The sequence below is a fragment of the Varanus komodoensis genome, unplaced genomic scaffold (assembly GCF_004798865.1).
Source record: "Varanus komodoensis strain SLA01 unplaced genomic scaffold, ASM479886v1 scaffold18_3, whole genome shotgun sequence".
Classification (NCBI taxonomy): domain Eukaryota; kingdom Metazoa; phylum Chordata; class Lepidosauria; order Squamata; family Varanidae; genus Varanus; species Varanus komodoensis.
The window spans coordinates 16,048,603-16,067,043 of record NW_025335549.1 but is presented as its reverse complement, the minus strand read 5'-3'; positions in this window follow the sequence as shown (position 1 = coordinate 16,067,043).

Genomic DNA, 18,441 nt, shown 5'->3' with positions numbered 1-18,441 from the left:
TTGGAACCATTTAATCCTTCCTTGCTTTTCTAAACCCACCCTAATTTGCTTTCCTTTCTGCCTGCCCAGCAACTAATTTGTTTAGGAAAGCTCTCTTGAAAACCACACAGCAACTCTTGCCCTTCCTCCCAGACAGATGTGGCCATAAATCAGGAAGGAAGAAGCAGTAATTGCTGAAGACCTATTTTTACTGTAGCATCAGCTTCAGCCCTCCAGCTAAATGCAGACGGAGGCTGCTGGCTTTCGTGAGGTTTATTTCTTTCTTCTTCCCCACCCTGAAGTCAAGTACAAAATGCCTCCCAAGTCTCACATATTCAACTGGACTCTGCTTGCCAGGCTCTCATTTTGGAGTTGCAACCCTGCAGAAATATCAGGTTCATAGTATGGGAGTACTGTGAACATCGTCTCTGCCGCTGGAGTCTCCAGAAGCAGCTTGGAATGGCTTCTCTCAGTTTTGACTACAGGCTTGCTGCCAGGTACTGAAAAGATCCAGAACTTCAGGACAAGCAAAATGCACAAAATGGCACATGCTAATTTACAAATGCTCCTGAGTGGGCATGATTCCCAAGGGTCCTGTGTCTTTAAAGGACTTTGTCTTCTAAGGTTTAATTTTAAGGAACCTTAAGGGATAGCAGCACCCTTGAAGTCGTGCATGCACAGTTAATTCCTGGTTGCAGACCAAGCCAGATGAAACATACTGGATTGGAATTTAAAGTGCACTAACTGCTCCCAGATTTGCAGGTATACCAATGCATTACTCTGTGCAGAGTTCATGAAAATCAGCGTCCTCTCTTTTTCTGAGGATGCGCCTGTTCTTTGTAGCTGTGAGGTTCTGCGGCAGCACCAGGTCTCCCTCTTCTGGCCAGAGACCAGAATAGCAGCCCTGGTGGTTGCAGGAGTGATCCACAGTCAATCACAGCGACCTGGGTTGTTATGAGCACCACCTGGGAGGCCGAGGGAGGAGCTACAGAAGAACTGGCTCTTCACTTCAGATGCTGCCTCAGTAAGGAGAGACTTCGGTGTTCCCCGTGCCTCCTTGAGCCTGTCTCTGGAAACTGCCCATTGCCTTGCTCCTGCCTCTGCTCCTGGACTGTGCCCAGCGCTACCTGCTCTGCCATCTGCTCCAGTTCCAGGTATCTGCTTCTCCTTGGCTTCTCTCTCTGGCTTTTGACTCCTGACTGGCACTGACTGCTCTTCTGTATCCAGATTGACTCACCTCGCACTTCTGTTACCTGCCTTAACCTCTGGACTGCCTGGCTCCAATTTGGGCCTGTGTATCGCACTGGTTGTCCGGGTTCTGGTGCCCCAACCCGATTTCCAGCTATCCATGCCCCGTACGCTAACAACAGCACTTAAGTGGATGTCCTGTTTCTAAAGGCAAGTCTTTTTGTTGCTCAAATGCCCACTTGCAATCTGACAGAACTGTTGGGTTCAGCTTCCCCAGGCACCTAGGAAGAGAAGTTGAAATAGAAGACACTCTCTTGCCAGGAATCTGCAAGAAGGTGGTTCATACTATGGTGGATGGTGTTTCTGGAAGGCAACGCAACTCAAAAAAGGCCACGTAATCTTTATTTATTTTATTCCACTGTGAGTCTGCTTTTCCCTTTGGGAGTTCAGAGTGGAATGGCCCTTCAGTTTAATGCAGAGCAGGTGGAAGCATAAAGTCAAAGCATAAAGTGAGAGAAAAAGGCAGAGAGAGAAATACAGAGATAAACTCCCAAGACATGCCACATTGCACCTCCCTTAAATTGTGTGGTTTTGTACAAAATCAATGAGCCACTTAAATATCCTCTGCTTCCCACCCCTTTCCTTCCTCTCTGGTTAAAGCAATTGCTCCCTCAGAATGCGTTTTTCTGCTGAGCTGTTCTAAATAGCTTTAGCTGCCTGAGGATACTTCCCCAGAGATGTTCTAGATTGAGAGAGGTATTGCTACCACTCTACACGACTCTGGTGTGCCCACAACTGGAGTATTGTGCTCAGTTTTGGGCCCCTCATTACAGAAGGATATAGCCAGGTTGGAGTCAGTGCAGCGTTGGGCCACAAGGCTGGTAGCTGGTTTGCAGGGGAAGGGGTATGAGGCTAGACTGGGGGAACTGGGCCTCTTCAGCCTGGAGAAGAGGAGACTCAGAGGGGATCTGTTGGCAACATACAGTTATGTGAGGGGGTGTCCCATGGAGGTGGGTAGAGACCTGTTCTCCCCTGCAGAGGAAGGCAGGACGCGCTCCAACGGAGCCAAGCTCAGGGAGCCCAGGTTCCATTTGGATGCCAGGAAGCACTTCTGATGGTTAGGACCCCGAGGGTGTGGAATGGGCTTCCACAGGAGGTCATTGAGGCCCCATTGGTGCGGGTGTTCAAGGATAGGCTGGATGTGCACATGGCGGGCATGTCGTGAGCGGAGCCGGCTGGTGCCGGGGGTCAGACTAGATGGCCCAGGAGACCCCTTCTGACTTGCTCTGTTTCTGTGTTTCTATGTTTGCAGAGCCAGCATAGCATCCATAAGTCCCTTGCAGTACCATCCTTCCAAGCCCACCAAAAGCCACTGTGCGGCAGTGTTTAGGGTGGTCGCTCCCATTCCTCTTTGCTCTCCTTTTTGAGTGTCCCTCCTGTGCTTGCTCTGGCCCAGTGGCAGGTCTCTTCTGGTACCATCCCAGCCCTTGCAGGTTCACATCTCTCATGCTGCCCAGGCCAGACCCGCATGGCAGTCGCCAGCACTTTGCCACCTGCAGCACAGAGCTTTGCTTTCTCTCTCTGACCCGCTGTAACATGTTACCTGCCCAAGTTAAGACTGCCGCTCCCTCAAGAGGCACCTGCCTTGGCCTGACCTTTTCCCTTCTGGCACACCAGCCTTCTCCTGATAATAGGTGTGGCATCCGTTGTGGGAAGAGGTGGTGGAAGCAGTGCCAGGTGACCACTTACCAGCATGGCCAGGTTAAATGACCCTCAATGCAGCCATTTCCTGCTATTGCCACAGCTTTCCAGGGGGTCTGCCAGGGACCATCTCTTACCTGGTCCCTATAACTGGAGATGCTGGGTATTGAAGCTGGCACCTCTGGCACGCTCATCCTGCCATTTGCAGAACACGGCAAAGGGGCGTCATCTGGCGAAGGGTCGGCAAATGTTGCCCATGAACTCTGCACGTGTAGGTGGGTTCATGGTTTGGGCTTTTTATGAAGAAGTTGTGTGAGGAATGAAATCATCCGTGGCAGCTCCTTTTTGGGGTCTTCCTTCCACAAACAGGGTTATCCATTATTCATGTGAGGCAAGGAGGGCCCCTAGTGGCCATGCGGCTGCATTGCACCAATGTCTGCTCTTGCTTCGGTGATCCAGTGGGGGTCCTCGAGGAATGGAATCGCAGGTCACTGGGAGTTCTTTCTTCTCACAAAGTTCCCCACAGAAACATGCATTAGGTATTTCTAAGAGGGCTTAAGATGGTTCTGGCTGAAAGTCACCTGGTCTTGAGAGGAAGGGCTGTGGGTGACCATATCTCCGAATTCTTCAAGTCAATGAGTTCCATTGAAGAATGACCATGGAAATGCCTGGTTACTGGTCTCTGGTCACTAAAGCTTGAGCAGGTTATTTTATCCATATACAAGATATTCCCTGGAAAATGCTCACTTTGCAAGGCTCAAACATTCCCACATTCTTTTTCTTTCTTTTAAATTGGTGCCGAAAAAGCCTCTTGGTGACCTTAATGTTGACCAAACAAAAATGCGCCAAGATATGCTTTTAAAAGCTCATATGATTTTTAGCAGTATTTTATTGTAATTTTGGGTATGTCGATAGTAGAACTGCAATCCAGTCTCAGCTGATTAATCAATTAATCTACTGGCTAAATGTGTGTGCATCAGCTTATGCCAGTACAGCCCTTCTGAAGCAAGGAGCGTTGCTTGGCCTTCCATCATCCTCAGCCAGCGTGACAATGGTCAGGAATGATGGGAGATGGAGGGCATCAGATTGGAGAAGATGGGAGGAAAATCCCGGCTATTGTGGAAGAATGGGAAAACTGCCAGGGCAGTTGCTAGGTGGTCCGGGACCTAGTGTAAAGCCAGTCTCTGACCCTTTATTGTCTGAGCTCAGAAGATGGGTGTAGGGTTGAGGCAGTGAAGCTGCTTGGGATCTGAGCCTATCTTAGAAGTGACCTTTTGCTTTCCTAGGAGCTCTCTGTGGTGCTGTAGCAAAAGATCTTGTCCCAGTTGCCTAAAACCCCCTCTTGCCAATGCAGATTCAGGCCTTCGTCCATGTCCCACAGGGTCTCGGCCCGGGTTGGGACAGGGGGTCACAGAGTGTGGCGCCCAGTTTCCCAACACAGCACAGCTGCTGAGGAATCACTCCCTCTTTCTGGGTTGCAATGCTGGAATTCTCTTCAAGAAGCCTTAGGTGGTCCAGCATAGCATGATTTCACAGTCTCTTGCCCAGGAAGATTACTTGATCTGAGATCAGAATATGCAGTCTTGCAACAAACTTTCAATAGCTCTTCCTGTTCAAAGATTGGGCTGAGCAAGGCGGTTGGTTGTGTGAAGTTCCAGGGGAGGAATGGATCTTAATGTTCCCTCCAAAACTGTTTGTCTGACTATGGAAGCTGCAAAGTGGCAGGAAACATCTGGGAACTTGCTTTCATGGCTGTTTCTTCCATCTCTCCTCCCTTGGCTGGCAGGCCTTGGAGGAAATCTGAGGGACCCCACTCATCCCGCCCCTTCTTCCTATTTGATCATGAATTAATAGCCTTTCCTTTAGAGGCAGCAACTAGCTGTATTCGCACAGATGATGGCGAGGACTTTGGGTCTTATCTGTCGAAGAGAGAACTCCTCATGACTTGGAACTCCCCGGGGGCGGGGGGGGGGTGGAGTGACAGGAGGATGGGAGCCGAGTTTAAAGCAGCCAACAAGCCACATGATCTTCTCCACTAGATGGCACTTTTAATACGTAAGAGGAAAACTCTCTTTTCATAATACACCCACGGATTGCTTCTCATTGCTGATTATATGCAGTAAATAATCAAAACAAAGTTCATTCGCCTGATCTCCAGCAGCTTTCTCCCTGCTTCTCAACTTTAACATGACTTCCTGATTAACGGCTGAGAAGACTAAAGCTGACATTTACTGAGAAGATAGAGTTTCTTATTTCTTCCCGACCAATAACATGTCATTAAATATCATTTCTTTAGGACTTTTCCAATGCCGTAATCAATAGACTAATGTTACAGACCATTTCATCTCATACTCCATAGAAACACAAATTGCCATTGATAAACAACCAACCAACCGAGGGGAAAGCGATTTCTGTAAAAACAAAGTGACTCCCATAATCCATGCAAATTTAAGCTGCTCGGTCTCATCCATCTTGCATTTATTGTCTTGGTTTCTTGCTAGACTCTTCCTTCCACGCAATTAGACATCGGTGCCTCTTTCATCCCAAAACGGAGGCAGCCATTTCCCCCTATCTAGATGGCCAGTTTTATAAGTTTTGGTCCCCACTCCGCCCCCGCCCCCATGTTTTCTCCAACGCCGGGCAATCGAGATCTCCGCACTGCATCTCGGTGGACTGGCAGGAGTGTTGAATCGACACGGGCTGTAGTGTGCCACACACGGCAGGTGGGATGGGCAGCGTGTTTCTATTAGCAACATGTCCGATCAGCATTCTGGGAAGATCAATCTTTTTCCTGCATGTCCATGCTTGGTCTTATAAGGAAACCTGCTTTTCTTGTTTCCCGCAGTTAGGGTAATTTTATTCTGTCTGCTGTTCATTAGATCTCTCTTTAAAACACACAGGTTTGGAGCAGCACAGCCTGAATTTGCTCCCCCCGTTGCACTCGCCTGGCTAAAGGTTGCCTCACTTTATGAACTGCTCAGCTGTCCCGCCTGCTACCTTTCCAGTAAATAGAAGCAACCTGTTTATGTTCACTTGACCTTTTGGATGCCATAAATATTCTCAGAATGAAGGGATTCTATCTCCAGGTGTCATACCGGGAAAGGACCTTAGAGGGTTGGGAAGGTACATGAACAGCAATTTTATCTAAAAGAAACCGAGCATTTCCTGCTACGGGTTTGTCTGTATCCATCCTCATCAAGAGGGGTTGTCATTAACTCCTTTTAGAAGCACTAGAGAGGACTGACAGACTGACGGACTGACTGACACACAGGGCACCGTCAGTGCATGCAGCGCTTGGCAGGCAACAAGAAGACAAGCGCTTATGCCGACGTTTGACACGGGGGAAACCGCAGAGGCATGGGAGCCAGTGAGAAACAGGGACAGGGTGTGTGGTTGCCCCGTATGACACCCAGTGTGGTGCACCGGTGAGAGTGCCGGACCGGGATCCCAGAGATCCAACTCTGAGCTTTGAATGACTCACAGCCTAGCCTACCTCACAGGGCTGTTGTGAGGCTGAAGCCCAGTGGAGGAGGACTGTGTCAGATGGCCTGAGTTCTTTGCAAGAGGAAGAAGGTGGCCATGAATGCAATGCAATGATGATAAGAGCCTGCTTAGAATTGTTCTTACATTTAGTTGCAGCAGGGCATGAATCCAGGAAAAGCTGGGTTTTGAGGAGGGGGGGTTCTGGGAGGTGTCACAAAGGTTTTCCAGGGCCAGGCCCTGTCTTATCGGGCAGCGAGGGAAAAACAGCAGGGTCCTTAGTGGGAGGCAGAAATGTGTGGAGGGGCTGAATGTGGTAGAGTGAAGCTCTCTGGGCAGGAATGGATGTGTCCATAAGAACGGAGCGGCAAGGTGGGCCAGGCCTCGTTGATTTCGGAGAGGTTTCACCCCCGCCGGCTTTCCTTGGTTCAGGCTGTTGTGCTTCGTGGGTGCTCCCCTTGGATAACTGAAGCACACGCCCTAAAATTTACAGCACAATGAGGGCGGCGCTTGTGTGTCAGTCTGAGCAGGTTGTCTTCACTAGTGACAGGCTGGCTCACCGTGCCAATTGCATCCGTGCCCCACCCAGGCTTGGTGCCACGGAGGGTGAAAAAGCCCCGGTCGTATCCATTCAAATGCTTTTGCCGATTCTTGAGCGAAGCCCGTGAGTGAGAGGTGTGATGGAGGCGTCAGGAAGCTTCCTGTGTTAGCCAGAAAGAAGCTCCGAAGCCGCTTGCGTCGTGGTTTATCAATGCTGCAGCTGAAGGCACGTCAGCTCTGCTCAGCAGGGCAAAGCCTGGTTTAAAAATAGAAACGTGTGGGCAGGGGGGAGAACTCTGCCTAAGGAGCCAACAAACCTTTCTCAAATCTTAAAGAAGGTTTTCCTCAGAAGCCGCCTATCAGTGAGAGATGTCTTGCTCGTGATTTCAATCAAGCAAAATTTGCATGTTTATAACCTGCACTGTTGTATCGCCACAGGTATTTCATGCACAAAATAGGTGTATAATTATTCAAATTATTTCTATCTCCCTTTCAGGATGCAAATCCTTCCAAGGTGGCTTGCAAATAACATAAAAATAGAGCATTAATAAAATAACAATAAACATTATTAAAATATAACCATTTGGGCGGATTTTTTCCTACAGAATAGTTCATGGTAATGATCAAATGGGAGGAGGAGAGAAACGCAGCCGGGGTGATCAAGTGGTCTTTGCCGATCAGTTTTGCGTTCCATTTTAATAACACTGCAGGCATCAACTGATTTGCTCAGTGGATTAATAGGCTAAAGTTTTAATCACAGGTTGTAATTTGCATATGGTTAATAGACAAGGTTGGCATTGAAGGGTACAAGCTGCAGAAACACACTGGCTGGAAGGCTGCCAGGTGAGGAAGTATGAGAAATGTCCATCAGATTTTGCATCTTCTGATTTTGCACCAGAAATGGAACGGGATTGCCAAACCCTGCAGGTGTTTCAGGGCATGGTGGAAACATGCTGTGCCAACCAAATGGACGGCGGTATGTCGCGGTTTCAGATATTGCTGGGCACCTCCTCTTGCTTAGAGATCCTTGGCCTGGAGATGTTGAGCTTGCACAGGCCCTCCTCCTCCTCTCTCAATCAGCACCTTTTCTAGATGGAGAATCCATTCCAGATGCTCCAAGGGGTTTGGTGTATCAGATGGAGCTGATTCCGGAATTTGTGAAAATGTCTCAGAAGGCAGCAGCGCTTCTCCCCAGTACCGCCTGTGCCAAACTCAATGAAAAAGAATGTTTTGTGAAGCTCCTCAGGGGAAGAAACTTCTCCCCCACGCTTGCTCCTGCAGGGAGATGGTTTTCTGTTCAGGCTCACTGTGATTGGTGGATCTTTGGTGCACAGAAAACCTAAAGACAACGGTTTTCTATTTTCCATGTCCCAGAATGCCCTCACCCATCTAGTGCATTACGAGCAGGGTTGGAAAGGAGACCAGCACATCTGGGTTTGGCTCTAAAGAGCTGAGGGCTCTGAAGAAAGTGTGCATAAAAAGCACTTGTAGGACGGATGTCAGGCTTCCCTTCCAAATGCAGCCCATCCTTTCCCACCCTCAAGGGCCCCCAACCTTAGTTGTCTTCCAAGGACAGCAGTGAGAAAGGGACCAGACCAGACCTCTCAGATGCGGTTCCTTGGAACCTGATCTTGGTTTCCAGTCCCCTAAAACTGTACCTCACCAGCAATGGCTGTAACTCGGGAGCCAAGAATTTATCAAATGGAAAATTACATGGACACGGAGGAAGGTTGCATAATAGGTTTTTGGATGTCAAGATGTGTAAAGCCTTGTGCCATTCATGAGATACCTAGTATTTAGAGGTCGTCTCCGTGTTCCTGGATTAACAGTGCCAAAAATAAAACGAGGAGAGAAGTCAGGGCTACACAAGGCGCACCTGGAGAGCCTGAAGAACAGTGCTCTGACCCCGCTTGGCAAGCTTGCTGCTCCACTTTGGCTCTGCTCCAGCTTGCACAGCGCGGCTGAGCCACTAATCTCCCCATCGGTGCTCCGGCTCATTCAGAAGCGTTTTCGTTGCCCCACTGGGAGCATTAGCTTTACATTCTTACAATGAGGAAAGAGCTCAGGTCATCCAGCCATGGGATCAGTAACGGGCACATGATATGTGGCATTTGGTACGGGGTGTTATAGGCAGGTATATGACTGGCTTGTCCCCCTGGGGAGGTCTTCCCCATATCCTTTCTGCTCTTGTGCTGCAGGAGGCACTTAAGAGAAAGTGAATGCAGAAGGGGCGGAAATGGGAGCAGCCAGCGCGGCCAGAAGTAGCCTCTCCTTGCCCCTACCGTTCCTCAGCGGTGTTTGCTCAGTCGCCCTCGCATGCAGGCCATTGTGTTGTCTGAACCAGCCAGTATCTCCATCTCTTGCACTGCACATTCAAGATGGGCCATGCAACCTCGAGCCCCCCTTGGCCCTACCTCATGGCGCAGTGTCGTGATGGTACCTGGGTGGGCTTCAGCCGCTGTATAAACACCCCTCATCCCACCCACCTTGCTCCCAGGTGAGAATTTTTCCTCCCCGGGATGCATTTTCTTGGGGGTGATCTGTTGCAGGGGATGAATCTGGTGGTGCTGATGATTAATTTTGCGCCTACGAATTTTGATTTTGCACTGCACTTGCTAAGTAAGCCTGGATTACTTCATTGCAAGATCAATATTATTCAGCATTACTGATCGAACAGTTGCTTTGGCCTTAGTTTGGAGAGAGGCCACCTGGCACCCTCCATGTGTTCTGGACTGCAGTTCCCATCAGTAGAGGGGAGAGGCAAACTGGCCGTGACTGTGGGCCAGAGCTCCATGGGCAGGCAGGAGACCTCGCAGGGCGTGGACGCCAGCAGGAGTCCAGCAATGCCAGTCCCCGGTGCCAGTCCTGATGACCCACTTTGGCAGTGGCCACGCATCCCATGGGCTCATCCAGTATAAATGTGTTTGGAAGTTAAAGTTCTGAGGAATTGTCACCGTGGGGGCCAGTCATGTGTCCCCCAGACTTGTTTCCAAGTTTGCTCTGCATGTCAATTCACAGTGCTTTCTTTGGCTCCTGTGGGAAATCATTAGAAGAAGAGCCAGAGTGAAGTGTTTGTCTTACCAAGTTTACTTTGACTCCATGAATTCAAAATTGTGTTAGATGATGATAATTTGCTTCCAACTTTCTCTTTTGGCTAAACTACACATTACGTCGTTTATTGGACCCTGATTCTAGGGCTTAATTTAGATCAGGCTCCAAGCTGGTTCCTTGCTGAAAATTCACCAGCCCTGCCCTTTTACTACCCCAGAAGTCCAATTTCTATTCAACAGTGCCTTACAGCAGCAAAAAGCAGTTCACAACATTTTTTAACAAGTACCTTGGGCCCCATTCAGTCTTTCAGTGTTTTCTTCAAACCAAAAGTTGCCAGCTGAAGCAAGCTTTCCCTGCCCCTTCTTCCTTTAAAAGCACATTTATCACCTGTGGTTTGGCTGTTTAAGCTTCCCCAGTATTAAATCAGGCACTGAACTGTGTAAAACTTGCATGGGGTATTTTAAGCCAGATCAAAATTCAAGTAGGATGGAACCAAATTCTTCTATAGTAAAATCTTTAATCACACACCCCTTCCCTTCTTCTCAGGAACTGCTTTGTTAGGTGGGAAAGATACTATCCGAAAATGAAAAGTAACTTGATTGGAGGGAGCAGAATGGAGGGAATCCATCAACTGCCCCCTTTTCTAAGACGTACATGGGGATAAGGACAGCTTTTATTTATTTCAAACTAGAGGAGACAAGCAGCTACTATTTGATCCAGGAGCACTGGCCACCACTGATAGAAGGACAGACTCCATTGCGTGAGAAGAACATACATGTCCCCACTGCCAAAGGGAAGGGGGAAAGGATCCATGTGGGAAATCGCAGCGCAGCAGAGGTGGGCAGAACCAGGGGCCGTCGGGTCCAACCCCTGCTCAGTGCAGGTCTCTAAGCTAAAGCACCCCTCTCCAGTGGCTGTCACTTTGTTTGCATTGTGTTCCAGCATTAACAGGCGCTCTCTCCAAGTTCCTGGAATATCGCACCTCTACTTCTGCATGTGTCCAATCTTATGACATGATATGCTTTCCCTCCAGCATAAGTAAAGCCCTCTCAAGGAGTGTCACATCCAGTCACGGAATTATTTTGAGTAAGGTTTGTAACTGCACACTCATTTGTGGTGGGGAAGAGAGCTTTGAGACACGGTGAGTTGTCCTTGCTAAAGAGGCTTCATCTGGAGTTCTCCAACCGTCTCAGCTGTCCCAGATCAATTCCAGAAGGGGCTTCGGAATGCCAAATGCATGTGTGATGTGCTATCCAAGGCAAGGTTGCTTAGGCAAGGTAATTTACCCGTTTGGGTGAGTGGAACATAATAAGTATACTTGCAGCTTTCTTGGAAATGAGAACCGCTATCCGTGTGTGCAGTTCTGTTGACTGTGCCCTTGAAGGCTGTCTTGCAGCTGCTATGGGCAGGCATGCAGTGCAGAGGGGTTATGCATTTTGCCTAGATGGTTGTGTTTGATTGCACAGTTGTAGTGTTCCAGAGGGGAGGGGAAGGTGGTTGAGTACCTCACATCCTGGTGACCCTCCCCTCCTTTCCTCCCTGTCCCCTGAAATGCCTCTCCAAGGCCGACTTCCTGACCTCAGGTATAGTTTTCTCCACATTGGCTGTGAGGGTTTGAAGGGATCAGCGCACGGGCCCCCAGCTCTGAGGCACGAGCTGTTTCGATCTCAGATTTGGAAATCCAGAGTATCTCGGGGCTTCCCAGAGTGTGTTGAGAGACTGTGGGTTACTCTACCAACTAAGAGTGGGCTGCAGAAACTGTACTGTTGTGAATGTATCTGTTTACCAGAAAAAAACCCCATGGCATCTTAAATGACAGTCGGTAGGTTTTCCTAACTTATTAAAAAGGCATGAAACAACAGTTGTTTCCGCATTGCTCTTAATCACTGCTTTAGAGGGAGCAATTGTCAGAATAGATCAGCTCAGCAGTATATGAAGTCTGGTAATTTTGTCTTCAACGGTGATCACTAAATGAAAATTTAAAATCACTTTATGATGGATTGCATGCAAGATTCAGCCAACGGAGGTGCTGAGCACACCCTGTGTGCTTCTTGCTGGCTTTTCAAGTGGCTTGAAATATTGTTGCCCTTGGAAACCAGAATGCGAAAAGAAACAAGCATTTGGCAATTCTGGTGATGATTTCTCAAGATGCACAGATGAACTTTGGTGGAGGGGGAATTGAGGCCTCGAAGGCCCCAGTCTGCAGACTGATTTCTGGAGAAAAGGCAACCACTGGTGCCCATCAGGGTTAGAATTCGGGGGGAATGCAGCTTGTCTTGCTGATGTGCCCTTAGGAGCAGCTCGGCATTTTCCCGTGACTTATCTCCATGCCAGAGAACGCTTCAGCTACGCTAGGCAGGCCTGAGCATGGCACCAGTTCAGCATCTCCACAAGCATTTCTTACCCCGATGCTACTGCTCAGGGCAACCCACTGTGTGAACTGAGGCTGCCCCCAGCCTGAGCATCCCCTCCTGTTCACCTTCTCCCTGGAGGGAGGCAGGAAAAGCTGTACCAAAAGGTAACACATGCGAGGATCGCTCCTGAGTTTCACAGGGGCCAGGCAGCTTTTCCAGCACTCGCTCTGACAACCTAAGACCCGGCTCCTAATGCCGCCTTTGGAATCGCCCCAAGCATCTGCGAGCAGTTGCACACTGCCCCCGTCATGCTTCAAGCATCCCGGTGCCCCCAGAGGGTGATTCTGAGTTGGAAGAAAGTCACAGGAAAGGATTAAAGAGGCTATCCCTGATCTGCTAGTCTTCTGCCCCAGCTCATGGCTTGTTGAAGTTGCTTTTTGGTGGGAAGAGATTCCACAAGGTGAATTACGTGTGGTATGAGCCTAGGGAAGGACGTAGTGATAGACCTGAATTCATGGCACGTGTATGTACATATTTATTTATTTTTGGATTTATACCCTGCCTTTTTCCTACAAGGGACTCAAGCCAGCTTACATCTCCTCCCCCATCTTATCCCCACAACAACAACCCTGTGAGGTAGGTTGGGCTGAGAGTCTGCGACTGGCCCAAAGTCACTCAGTTGGCTCCATGGCTGAGCGGGGACTCGAACCCAGATCCTCTGAGTTCCAATCCTGTGCTCTTACCCACTACGCCACACTGGCTCTACATAAAGGTATCATGCAAGGTTCCCCCGCCCCGCCCTGCCTCTGTGTTTGTGTGTGTGCGCGCGTGAGAGAGAGAGCCCATTCCAGTATTTTCACTTTATTTATTTATTTAAAACATTCTTATGCCGCCCCCATCACATCAAAGCCTCGGGGTGGCTCACAACAAGAAAATCGACTTTACTGTCAATTTGTGGCTTTCCCTTGCAGCAAGGTTTAATATTTAAATATGGCTCTTTCACAAGTACCCCCAGCATCGGCGATTCTTGCGCTCATCATCCTGGAGATGCCCGTGTGGTGGTTGTCGGCCAGTGTTGCCGCTTCCCCGGGGGGGGGGGGGGTGAGGCTGAGGCTACAAGAGGTCCCAGGTGGTTCAAGCCCTTGGTCCTGCGCCAAGGCTCTCCGGAAGGGACCATATGAGAAGGAGATAATTGTTTCCACATCCTCAGAGTAGATGGATGCAGGAAAGGGCCCCGTCTCCCCGCGTCCTGCTCTTTGGAACTGCCCACTCCTCTGGAGCATCACGTGCCCCATGCCAGGGCGAGGAGCAAGTGCAGTGCCTCGGCCGTTTCCGTGCTCCGTGGTGCGCCTCTGTTTCAGCCTGGGCTGAAGCCTTCCCAGAGCACCCTCCCTGAGACATTTCTCTGGGGAAGCGAGGGAAATGCCTGGGCGTCTTCTTGCGGTTGGCACTTGCAAACACCGACATCCATGATCCAGGCTGAATTCATGGCCGTGCTGAGATTCAGAGCTAGGATTTCCCAGCTCCCAGCGGATGCCTTGGGCTGCTGTGCTGCACATGGGCTCACTGTGAATTTTGAGAGGGCTAAATGCATGCTACCAGAAGGGATGCTTAGGATTTAATAGAGAACTCATTTTCCTTGGTGTTTTATTAGCTAATAACCTCCACTTCTAGAGGCTTTTTTTGCTGCCGCCGAGAGATAAAATGATAGTTTACTGACTCAATATTCCATATTTGGCATCTCGGGTTTGCCCGTCTGCTGTTCGGCTAAGGATGATTCCACCCTCCTTCCTGTTTCCTCCCCGGGTGATTTATGAACTGGCTAGCTAATAACATTTCATGAAAATCTAACTCTGTTGAGATGTTTGATTCAATCATTTTAGCGAGGAATTTTATTTCTTCATCTTCAGCTTTGCTTCCTTCAGTGGGAGCTGCTTTGTAAAAGTTTGTTGGAGAATAAATTTCATTACTCATTCAAACGTCACACTGCAGTTAATCAATTCAAGGGCAGGAGTTGACATGCAAGGACCATTGCTCGCTCTGAGATTGCTCGGTTCATATTCATATGCGGAAGAGGAGTGCAGAGAAAGCCAAAAGCTCTAGCAGACCAATCATCCACCATATTAGACCTGGGGACTACCTTGAGCTCCTCCTTGAGCTATTGGATCTTCTCTTCTTCTTCACTTCTTCAAAAATAGGAGAAAAAAGAAAAACACATTAGGCTAATGCAGTTCCAGTCAGGGTGATTCTGTTGCTATCCTTGCTATCCTGTTTCCCTCTAAGAGTGGAATGGAGCAAAATGGTTAATTATCACTTTATTACTGGGAATAAAGATATTTATTTATTTAAAACATTTCTATGCTGCTCCCATCACAACAAAGCCTTGGGGTGGCTCACAAAAAATATATATTAAAAAAAAAAAACATTTAACCCCCCCCCCCGGTGCATTCTCGGCTAATTTAAAATCCTAATAAATACAATAATTTAGCCATTAAAATAAGTTTTAAATAAAAAGGCCTTAGCCTGGTGCCGAAAAACAAATAATGATGGCGCCAGGCGGACCTCTCTGGCTACTGATTCTTTACCGGTTTGCTAATACATTTGTTGCTATAGTTTTTGTGATATAGTCTCTGGGTATTCTGGAAGGTGGGATGTGGATGATGATGGTAAAATAAAGCCACAGTATTGACATCGGAAACATCCCTACTAAGGGGCAGATCTGTTGAACACTAAGATTTACTTCTACAGAAACTTGCCTGACATCGCAGTGATTCAGAAAAGCAAGCAAGCAAGCTAGCGCATAGACCCGAAGGCTAGTTGTCCAGCTGCACGGATCTAAAGCCCAACCGGAACCCTATTCACTCGGAGTTCATACAGATTGGAGGAGCTCTTAGTTCGAGGCGGCAAAGTCAAGCGAAGCAACACACTTCTGGCTGACTTATTCTATTGCTCTGTTACGAATCACCTTGCAGAAAAATTTCAAGAGCCCACTTTTTCGCTTTCTGATTTTTACGGTGGCAGAACAAAGTGGGCAGTGGGCAGTTTTCACTGTGGGCACACCGGGCTGCAGAACTTTCCAGTGTTCAGAGCGGGAGGAAATATCTGGAGCTGTTTGCAGAGGAACCTCGGGAGGGAGGGAGGGAGGGCAGGCAGGGTAGTGAGCGGTAACAGCAGCTTTGATGAGGACGTCTTCTTGGGGCGCTTATTGCAGAGCAGCTGCATCGCATCGCAGACAAGGAAGGGAAGGGAACAGGAAGGCTCCCCCAGCTGGCTAAGCTGCACACAGCACTCCGGGAGTTGCCCGTGCTTCCTCAGTCATTCCCCTGCCATGCCTGATGGAGCATGTCTTCTGTTTCAGAAAGCCCGAATACAGCTGTGGCTCAGATGGACAGCAACACCCTTGTCCTGCAAGCAAAAGGCCACCGTTTCTATCCGCGGCCTCTCTGGCCCTGCTGTTAGACCCCGGAAGAGCCTTGCTGGTCACAGAAGTGATGGATGGGTTCGCACTGCTTGGCCGTTCGTATCCTGAATGAGCCACACAGAAGATGGTGGGTTGTTTCCCTTCTCTTTCCCTGCCAGTCCTCCAGCCGCTCTCCTAGAGACTTTTGATTTCCCCTCTGTGCTCTTTCACTATCCCTTTTTATCCACTCCCCACTAAGTCCTTTTCTTTCAGCCTACCCAGCAAACCTGAAAAAAACCTTTTTTGACCAGTAAATATAAGCAAATTCCATGGCTATATGTCCCCACCACCAAAAGCTCAGATTTGCTATCTAGGTTGAAAGAAAAGAACCATTCTTTTGACAGGTGAGGGCTGTTAAGTCCGTGCAAAGCTGCCCACTGCACTTTACCTGCGGGCATTTACCTGTCCAGGACATTGGCCAGGTGAGCCCCCCCCTTTCATTCAGCTACAGGTGTGCACCTGCGATGGGCCACTCATTTGTGCTGCTCAACCTTCTCTTTTCTAAACAGAGGAAGCGAGTGAACGTCACTCCCGCTTGCGCCCGCTGGGGCCACGGAGAGCTGAGCCAATGTGGCAAGGTGCTTTTGCTGCTGCCGCCGCCGAGCAGCTCTCTCCGGCTCCGGGTGGTTTCAGAGGCAAGCGTCAACGTGCCAGACTCCCGTCCCGCCCTCGTCCCAGGGTGAGGATGAGGACAAAGCATTTTCCTGAGCACCCATTCCGAACATGCTCTTGGCGTGCTTGGCTCCCCATAACCTCAGGGCGAAGTGGGTGTAGTGTTGGGAAGAGAAGCACGAAGCTGCCTTCCTCCCGCAAAGACTTGGCTGTTGGCTTTCCTCCCCTCACCACCTGCTTTCCTTGTTAACTGCGGCGCTGGCTAAGATGGCTTGTGACATCCTTGCTTGAGGCATAAACAGGGAAGCTTGGCTCTGGAAAATATACATGAATCAAAGGTCAGAACTCTTCTGTGGGGCAGGTGGGTCGGGGGAGGAATTAAGTCACCATTTACAATCATGTCATTCATGGAAAAGCAAATTAACCTTTTGGGATGTGAAGAATGCATTCTGACACAGTGAATTCTGCCCAAGAGAAGCTCTGCTTCAAAATGAAGACACAGTAATCCTACCTGTACATCCAGAGGCCTTTCTCCTGGTCACCTCCATGGCCCTGAAGATCAGAGACAGGCACAAGTGATGCCAGCACTGGTCATCAGATGGGATTTGGAGGACCGGCAGTCAAAGGTCTGTGGGTGGGGACTGCTGCGTACGTATTTCCATGCCAAGCATCTCCTGCATGGCTCTTGCTTTCTAATTCAGCTTCAGATGGCACTGAGCATTTCCCCTTGTGACAGGGCTGGACTTGTCTTGAGACAGGATGGTGGACAACTCCCCCCCCCCCATTTCTTACTGCTACTTCTCTGGGATGGGTTGAGCTCCACTGAGCCTTCATAGATACTTTTTCTGAACATGTTAACATACGTCAGTGGACAGACACTGGAAATGTGATGGGGCAAAAAGCCATGCCAGCTGGCAATCTGTGGGCATCCATGGGCTGGACATTCCAAATACTGAGACTTAATCCATGCCACAGGAAAGGCTATGCAAGCAGGAGGCACGTAATGCAAGCATTTCATACAACCACCTTCTCCAACTGGAGTTTTGGACTATAGCTCCCATCCTTCTATTCTGTAACCATGCTGGCTGGAGCTGAAGGGAAGGGGAATCCCAAGGCACCATGCTGAGGAAGGATGCCATGCAGGTGGATGAGGAAGCAAGCTCCACTGCCTCAGGCAGGACGAAGCTGGTCCAGAGGGACCACAACATAATAGCCCAGAAATTGCACTGAAATACCAGCTGCTTCCACCCAAGGGTGTCCACGCACTGCTGAGGCTTCGCTCTCCCTCAGCAACTGAGAAGAGTTAAGGGGAACTGGAGTTCCAGGGAAATGGCTGTGCTGCATGGGGAATTCTGCCAGATTTTAGGGTTACTGGGGAAATCCAGGGTAGGGTTAGTGTTAGCTAAACGAAGGAACTCCTGCCGCTTCCGAGACCTGGAACGTGTTCAGGAGGGGCTGATAGGATGAGCTGGGCAGAAAAATCTCCGGCAAGTGAGCATCTTAGAAATGTGTGCTTTGCATGGGGAATTCTGCCAGATTTTGGGGTTACTGGGGAAATCCAGGGTAGGGTTAGGGTTAGCAAAATGAAGGAACTCCTGCCGCTTCTGAGACCTGGACTGTGTTGAGAAGGTGCTGATAGGATGAGCTGGGCAGAAAAATCTCCGGCAAGTGAGCATCTTAGAAGTGGGTGTGTTGCATGGGGAATTTTGCCAGATTTTTGGGTTACTGGGGAAATCCAGGGTAGGGTTAGTGTTAGCAAAACGAAGGAACTCCTGCCGCTTCCAAGACCTGGAACGTGTTCAGAAGGGGCTGATAGGATGAGCTGGGCAAAAAAATCTCCGGCAAGTGAGCATCTTGGAAACGGGTGTGTTGCATGGGGAATTCTGCCAGATTTTAGGGTTACTGAGGAAATCCAGGGTAGGGTTAGTGTTAGCTAAACAAAGGAACTCCTGCCGCTTCCGATACCTGGAACGTGTTCAGAAGGGGCTGATAGGATGAGCTGGGCAGAAAAATCTCTGGCAAGTGAGCATCTTAGAAATGTGTGCTTTGCATGGGGAATTCTGCCAGCTCATCCTA